Source organism: Sciurus vulgaris (assembly GCF_902686455.1).
Source record: "Sciurus vulgaris genome assembly, chromosome: 17".
In the NCBI taxonomy this organism is placed as follows: Eukaryota; Metazoa; Chordata; class Mammalia; order Rodentia; family Sciuridae; genus Sciurus; species Sciurus vulgaris.
In genome coordinates this window covers 320,085-328,999 of record NC_136478.1, presented here as the reverse complement: position 1 = coordinate 328,999, position 8,915 = coordinate 320,085, and positions in this window count along the sequence as shown.

Here is an 8,915-nt window from a genome sequence, read left to right as displayed (position 1 = left end):
GCCCCACAGTTCATTTGGGGCCAGGCTCACTCTAAGACCCTGGGTGGTGGGGGTGGTTCCTTCGGTTCCTTTCAGGATTCCTTGGAGGGACAGGGAGGGGACAGGGGATAGGTCTTCTCACTGAGCAGGGAGGACAGAAGACTCTAGGTGCTAGGGCTCCAGGTCTGTCTTCCAGTTCACTACCTCAGGAGTGAGAACTGGCAGTTTCCCCTCCCTGGGTGGATGTCCAGGTTGGGATAAGGCACCTTGGTTCCCAGGAGGAGCAGAGCACCCTGCCTGTCTCTGCTCTCCCTTAGGAGGTGTGTGAGCCAGCTTCCCATCTCTGTGACAGAATACCTGAGACAGACAAAAGCAGGGAGGATTTATTCTGGGAATGGTTGCTTGGCCCCATCGGACCTGTGGTGAGGCAGCAGCATGGTGTGCAGCATGTGGCAGAGCAGAGCCACTCACCTTGAGGTGGCCGGGAGCAGAGAGGAGACACGTTCCAACACATCCCCCAGCGACCTGCTTCTCCAACAAAGCATCACCTTCTAAACTTACTACCATCTATTGGTAATATCACCAGCTGGGGACCAGCCTTCAACACTATGCCCATGGGGGATGTTCGAGATCCAGACCTTAACAATCCATCCTGGTCCCCCAGAGACTTGTGTCTGTCTCATCATGCAAAATGCATTAAGTCTGTCCCCAAGAATCCCATGGTCTCAACCGTTCCAGCATTGCTCAGAAGCCCAAGGTGCTGCCAGGTGTGGTGCACATGCCTGTGATCCCTGCTACTTGGCAGGCCGAGGCTGGAGGATCGCAAGTTCAAGGCCAGCCTGGGCAACTTAGTGAAGCCCTGTCTCAGAATAGCTCAGTGGCAGAGCCCTTGCCTAGCGTTCACAATCCTATGGGTTCCCAGCATGTCCACATCCAAAGTTCCTCTGAGACTCAGGCAAACTGTTTAAAAAAACAACACACCATTACATATGTCCAGTATACCAACAGTACAGGGTGAACATTCCATTCTGAAAAGGAGAGACAGGATAAAATCACTGAAGGATCAGACCAAAGAGAGACCAAAACCCAACAAGGCAAACACTGAATCCTGTAGCTTCCTGTCTGGCACCTAGGGGATGTGGTGGGGGTGGGTGAGGCCCTAAAGGGTTTGGGCAGCCCGGCCCCTATTTCCTTGCCACCTGTCGTCCAGAGGTCCACTCTCTTGGACTGGCTCTGCTTGTTGCCTACCACTTTTACTGGCAGATGGTCCATGCTCCTGGCATCTCTAACTTCCTGAGGTGTCCACTGCTTGGACTTCACTCTCACAGCTTCACACATTGCCCTCTTTGGGCTTCATGCAGGGGTACCAACCCTGCCACACAGTGCCTGGCCTCTCAGGCCCTCCTCTGAAATCTAATGGAAGCCTCCATGATCCTACAACACTTGTATTCTGCATTCCTGCAAAACCAGCATCACAAAGATGATGCCAAGATCTGCCACCAGTTCAAGCAGTAGCAGGGCCCACTTGGACCATAGGTGCAGGGGCCTGGACTGCTGTGCTTGGTTAAATGAATTCTAGGAAAACAACTTCCTTGGTAGCCCTGTGTAAGCAGGGCATCCTTTCAAATGAGTTTATTCTTTTACACCCTGGAGTCTAAGATAGGTGGGGGTCTGGTCAATTCCTCAGGTGCTCTCAAACATCTTTCCTATTGTTCTGGTGCAAATGTAAAGTACTTGTTTGTTTGTTTCGATGTGGGAATTAATTTAGGAACCTCCTGCATGCTACCACTGAAATACATGCCCAACAATTTTCTTATTTTTTATTTTGAGACAGGGTCTCACTGAGTTGCTGAGGCTGGTCTAGAACTTGCCATCCTTCTGCCTCAGCCTCCTGAGTACCTGGGATTACAGGTGTTCCTCTACTTTTTTTCCCTCAGTACTGAGTGTACGCAAAAATAAAGAACACGGTTTTGGTACCATTATGAAAATACAAATTACTGGGATGGAAGGAGATCTCAAATGGATCAGCAAACTTTTTTTAAATTCTGAAGCGGGGTCAATCAATCAGACACTAGAAGAGCTCATTTTCTGGGCCACAAAAATGGCCCATTGGTTTCAGAAGGAATCTGAGTTTTATAGTTTGCAATGAGGGTGAATTAATCACTGGAGACCGAGGCAGGTAGTGTTGGTTTGGACAATCAGGAAAGAAGTTGTAAAGTCTGAAACTCATTGTCACTGGGAAAAGCTCAGAACTCAATTTTCACGACTTATCTCCTTCCTCTGGGACGCACTGTTACCCAGAGCTTCATAGTTTGCTTTTCTCCTTCCAGGATTCATTGGCAACGGGAAAGGGTAAAGGTTCAGGGCCCAGGTTTCAGTATCCTTCCTTCAGGACCCATTGTGGTTGGGAAGGAGTGAATGTTTGCTTTTGGTGGAGATGCTGGGGATGAACCCAGGAAGGGATGGAAGTTTGCTTTTTCCCTTGGGGCCTACAGTTACTGGGAAAGGATGTACTGGGAGAGGTTTAATGTTTAGCTAATTTCCATCCCTCCTCCCAAGCCATATTGTCTTTTTGTTTTTCCCAAGGGCTATCTTGTAGGAATATTATTTTTCATTTTTCCATAACCCTTCACTAGGAGTTGAACCCAGGAGTGCTCTACCACTAAGCTACATCTCCAGTCTTTTTATTTTATCTTTTTGGTTTTTTTTTTTTTTTTTTTTTTTTTTAGGGGGGGGGATACTGGGGATTAAATCCATGGTGCTTTACCACTGAGCCACATCCCAAACCTTTTCATTTATTTATTTGTTTATTTGAGACAGGGTCTCACTAAGTTGCTGAGGCTGGCCTCAAACTTGTAATCCTCCTGCCTCAGGCTCCTGAGTCATAAAAATTACCAGGTGTGTGCCACCATTTTATCTTGAAATAGGGTCATGATAAGTTGCCCAGACCCTCCTCAAAGTTGCAATCCTCCTGTCTCGGCCACCCAAGTCACTGATCACATGTGTATACCACCGTGCCTGGTTTGACTTTGTTTTAATGGTACTTAACTCTTCAGCAATCACAACTTCCTTGGCCCAAACTACACATGCTTCTTTTCTTGCCAAACTGTAAGTTTTTCAAATCTTTCTGCTGTGCTTTTTGTACATAATTCTCATGGTAAACCTGGCTAAAATCAGCCAATAATGCCCATACTACAATCTGAATGCTGTACTGCCTTGAAATTTCCTCCACCAAAAAAACGATTCCATCACCTTTAAATGCAATCTCACACAAAGTTTCAGGGCATGGACAAAATGTAGACAAGTTCTTTGCAGAATGTAATACATATGGTCTCTGGTCCAATTCCCAACAGTCCTTGTTCCCACCTGAAACCTCATCAGTGTAACTGGGAAGGAAGATTGTCCTTGTCATGTTCCACAAAAGCTCAGGAGACAGACTTGTGAGAAAAAACAGCCCCAAAGCTGGCTTTGAGGAAGATAGGGAAGTTTGTCTCAAATCTTCATCTTTGGGGGTCAGGAGAGCATAGTTTTTATGAGAGGGGAATAGGGGCACAGTGGTTCAAAAGGCAGAAAAACCCTCTTCCAAGAGCATGCTCACCATGTGGTCTCCTCCTTGGAGTCTCTGTTGCTTCCTTTTCACATTTACCTCCTGGGGTCATTTCTCTCTCTCTCTCTCTCTCTCTCTCTCTCTCTCTCTCTTTCGTTTTTTTTTTTTTTTTTTTGGGGGGGGGGGCGGGAACCAGGGATTGAACTCAGGGGCACTTGACCACTGAGCCACATCTCCAGTCCTATTTTTTATTTTATTTAGAGACAGGGTCTTACTGAGTTGTTTAGCGCCTCACTTTCGCTGAGGCTGGCTTTGAATTCATGATCAGACTCCTGAGCTGCTGGGATCACAGGTGTGTGCCACTGTGCCCAGTTCATTTTCTTTTTAGATTAATATGTTACATTTTGAACCAAAAACAGGAGAGACTTAGAGGTCTTTCTTTAGAATTTACAATGCCATGAAAAGGAGATGCTAAAGAGAGTAGTTAAGGAAGAGACTGAGAAGGGAAGAGAAAGTAACTTGAAGAAAAACATCTTTCCATGGGAATTGAAGGAAATACTTTTGTCAAAAAAAAAAAAAAAAAAAACTTCTCTGAATTATTGCTTCATCAGCACAGTCTTTACTGTCCGCATTCCTATCATCATTCTGGCTTATGCACTCCAACCAGAATGGCCCATTATGCTCAGTGTATGGCATTCTAAGCTTCTCCTAGCCTGCTTCTCTTAATTTTTAAGTTCTTCCTGGAACAAGAACTTTCAGCTTTGGAACTTTCAGCTCCAAAGGCTCTGAACCACATGAACAGACATAACAACAACCCACTTCTTGGTACCAATTCTTTATGCAAGTCGACTTTCTGTCACTGTGATAAAATATGTGAGATGAACAACTTGCAGACAATATTTATTTTGGCTCACAGTTTCAGTCTATCATTGCTTGGTTCTATCACTTTGGGTCTGTGGTGAGCAGCACATCACAATGGGGAGCACATGGCAGAGCAAAGCTGCTTACCTCATGGTGGCCAGGAAGCAGAGAGAGAAAGAAGGAGCCAAAGTCCCAATACACCCTCAAGGATATGCCCTCAGTGAGCTACTTCTTCTAAACAGGACCTACCTCCTGAAGTTTCCACCACTTCACAATAGTGTCTCCATTAGGGATTGAGCTTTAAAGACATGAGCCTTGGGCTGGGGAGATAGCTCAGCTGGTAGAATGCTTGCCTCGCAAGCAGAAGGCCCTGAGTTCGATCCCCAGTACTGCAAAAAAAAAAAAAAAAAAAAAAAAAAAAAAGACACGAGCCTTTGGGGAACATTCCAAATCCAAAAATAAAAGGAGGCAAGGGCAGCAGAGGCACTTGGGAAGCCCAAGGAGCAGGATTATCCTGGGAGGCACTCAGGCACCCCATGTCTCCAGCTGGAAGGGCAGAGGCCAAACTTGCCATCTCTTGCTTGATACCCACATGCCAGCCAACCTGACCTCAAAACCTACCACGCCTGTGCTGTCCTGGTCATCCACTCCGCAGTGACCCCGAGGACCCAGTGTTGCTAGGTGGTCCTAGTACAGGAGAAGCAGCTCTGTAAACATTTGCATATGGCCACTTTTGGCTTAATAAAGGTGGCCTCACAGCCTGGGGTATGCACCAAGGACTCAGTTATGGCAGTTAGTATGTTTTCTCAAGGTGGGAGCTTGGGCTCTGAAGGGCTACCTGCTTTTCGGAACAAGGAAAGTCCTCCCTGGCTCCACTGGCAGGGTGCCCATCACAGAATGAAGTGCCAAGGCCCGCTTTGGTCCACAAAGCCCTGGTCATCTTAGGATTGCATGCAGAACAGCAGCCGAGGTCACTGGCTACACCTGCTGGTCCCCCTGAGACCCTTTGGTCTCATTTCTCAGGCTGTTAGTACTGTTCTCCAAGGAGATGATGTTCGTGGGGTTCATGGAGGCTGGTGGCTCCAGGCAGGCTCTGTGCTAAGCACCTTCCTCCTCACATGCACCCTGAGGTGGTTTGGTCCTCACTGCACCTAAGTCTCAACAAGGCGAAGTATCTGGATACTCACTCAGGAATATTCTAAGACCTCAGCTGAGTCCTGCTGACTCCAGGCTGTAACGCCTGCCCACGGCTGGAGGAGACCCAGAAGGAATATGACTTGGTACTAGATGGGATTGTGGGAAAGAATACTCTTATCATTTGGAGTTTGTGAAATTCAAATACACAAAATTAGAGCAGCCAATAAAAATCACCAACTCCCATTTGTCTGAACCCCTGGCAGATCCTTGTATTTTTATTTCTGTTTAAAAATAAGAAAACAGTAAAAAAGGAATTTTCTTGCCAGAGCCAGTAGTAAAAAGATTATGTTAAACGATTAATAAGGGCTGGGGAGATGGCTCAGTTGGTGCAGTGCTTGCCTCACAAGCACAAGGCCCTGGGTTTGATCCCCAGCACCGCAAAAAAATAAAATTAAAAAAATAATAAAATAAATCAGGTGCGGTGGCACACACCTATAATCCCAGTGGTTCAGGAGGCTGAGGCAGGAGCATCGTGAGTTCAAAGCCAGCCTCAGCAAAAGCAAGGCACTAAGCAACTCAGTGAGACCCTGTCTCTAAATAAAATACAAAATAGGGCTGGGGATGTGACTCAGTGGTCAAGTGCCCCTGAGTTCAATCCCTGGTACCCACCCACCCCCAAAATTAATAAAGTAAAAACTACAAAGCTCATGTTTATGCAGCCCTCCCATGGGCAGATGCTTCTGGGAGCTAAGTACTGTTGCTGTTACACTCCTGATCCTATAGATGCAGAAACTGCACCAGGCAACACATCTGCTCACATTCCCAACCATGGGTAGACCTGGGTGCTGATCCACACATGGCAATGAAAGCCCATGTGCAAACAGTGGAAGCATATCTTGGGAATAGCTGGACTGGGCTGAGGGGTACTGCTGACTGTCCACAGCACCCACACAGAGCTCTTCCTGAGCCTACTCAGGCAGTGAGTTCCAAGGCAAAGTCAAGGAGAGCAACCAGCACTTCTGTCTTCTTGCTGCCCTTAGAGTTTCTGGGCTCATCTCTCTTCCCAACCCCAGGTTACAGGAAGCTGCAAACTCAGCTCAGGGAACCAACCTCAGTCTCCTATACTTGAGATTTTCTTTTCTTTTTTTTTTTTTTTGCGGTACTGGGAATCTAACTCAGGGCCTTGTGCAGCAAGTACTCTACCAGCTGAGCTATCTCCCCAGCCCTTGAGATCTTGACAGTAGAATTTGTTGAGAAGCAAATACTCCTTGCTGAGGACCAGAACTTCAGCAGTTCAAGGGAAATTTGTATTTGGAATTGCTTGTTCAGGGAAGACCATTATATAAGAGGGGACTAAAGGCTGCTTTTGCTAAAAGCACTTCTCTTCACTGAGGCCTGCATATGCCTGAAAGGCAACTCAAGTGGAATGATAGTTTGGATTCTTTGCCTCCATTTAGTATATGTCTCTATTCCTTTAAACTTTGGGTTGGATTCCTGCTTAACTCTGCAAATAGACATGATAATCATTTAAGAAGTGTTCACCAAAGCTGGTAATCCTATCCTTTTAAGGCTGAAGATGCAAACGTAAGAGTAATTATTTTTAAGATTTGCAGGAAAATTAAATTGCCAGGTTCTATAAGTCCTATTCCAGACCTCTTCAGAGTGATGCCTAGAAGTCTTCAGTCATTGCCCGACACCTTCTATGAACAGCAGAGCCTTGGAGGCAGATCACCCCCTGATGAGACAGCCCTGTAAGGAGCAATCATCCCATGGGAACCAACTGCTCCCCACTTCCAGGATCACAGGTCTGACAAACACCCTGTGAAGTAAATGGAGACCGTCCCCTCCAGTGACAAGGACTTCTTCAGAGTTATGTCACAGGACTGAAATTGAGATCATCATCCACCAGAACAAGTGGTGCTTCATATGTGCACATCTTGCCCCCATCCCAATTCTTCCTCTGTTCAAATCTGAAGTTCACATCAGAACCCCTAAAGACAAGGCTGAGACACTTGATCTCATTTGTTTTTCCAACATGACCATGTTGGCTAAAGTTCCTTTCCTTCTTTTCACTATTTCACTTTTTTCCTTTTGGTTTTTGTGGTGAGTGGCCAGACTTGATTTGTTGGTTCTCAGGCCTAGGACTCTGGTAACAATTTCAAGTGGGGCCTGATGTGTCCCTCCTAGTGTAAACAGCCTGTCTCTTGGGAGAGGAAGCTGTTCCAGACTGAGACCTCCCATTTCCTGTTGATTGGCCTGTGGAATTGGTCAAACACCTAGCCACATCACATCCTGAACAATCAGAATAGACTGGTGTCCTGAGCATGACTGGGAGGGGTCAGGAGTGACTGTGAGCAGGTGGGGACTTGAGGCAGCAACCATATACCCCTGTGGAGTACCTCAAGATTCTAGCATGGTATAGTCAGGTCACCTGACAGGTCAGGCATGTGCTCTACAGAGTAGCACTGACTCAGCTCCCGACATGGAGGAGGCAGCGGGGAGGGTAGCACTCAGGTGCACCGCAAGAGCAGGTGCACATCAGGGATGAAGCCAAGGGACCCATCCTGTCCCTGCCTCCATTCTCTGCTCTTACCAGCAGACCACCTAATTTGGACTCTGAATTCATAGAACTGAATGCAAATCCAGGTTCTCTCTGGGTCACTTAATTCTGAGTACGAGTGTCTTCAACTGTCAGAGTGGGGATTCCTACCTCTCAAGATGAAATAGGAATTTGGTACAGTGCCCTGCCTAACTCCCTAGTGGGGGCCATCCCCACACTTAGGCTGCCCTCTCCTCTGCTGTCTAGGTGGGGCAGGTCCATACCCCAACACCAGTTCATCTTGTTCATGCATTTGGACCTCTGTAATTCTCTACTTTGGCTGCCCCCAAAAAGGAGTTCTAAAATATCGAAGTCGGACCCCAATTCATTCTACGGGGTGGGACTTATGTCTCCATTATAAAAACCTCCTGGGAGGTTGTGATGCACGGTGAGGGCAGAGGTCGACCTCCGCGACCTCCGCCACTGATTCCCATACGTAGACGTACAGGAGACTCGCCTGTTGCTCCACGCAGAGTAACTCTCAAGACCTACTCCTAAGATTCCTTCCGAGCTTCGTGGGGGAGGAGGGGTGTCCAGGAATCTAACCCTGGGAAGCTCCTCACGTCTATTCAGGAGGGAACTGTCTCTTTGCAGCCAAGAAGGGGCACAGAGCCCATGTCACACAGGCAGGCCACGTGTGCCAAGCTGTCTCCCGCAGACCGTCTCCTCGACCGGCCACGCGCGCATTCCTTCCTCCCCGCCTCACCTAACAGGGCCTCCCGCTCTCTGGGTCGGGTCGCTCTGAGCCTGTGAGCGCCGGACCCCGCGTCACAGCCTGTCATCTGTACCCAG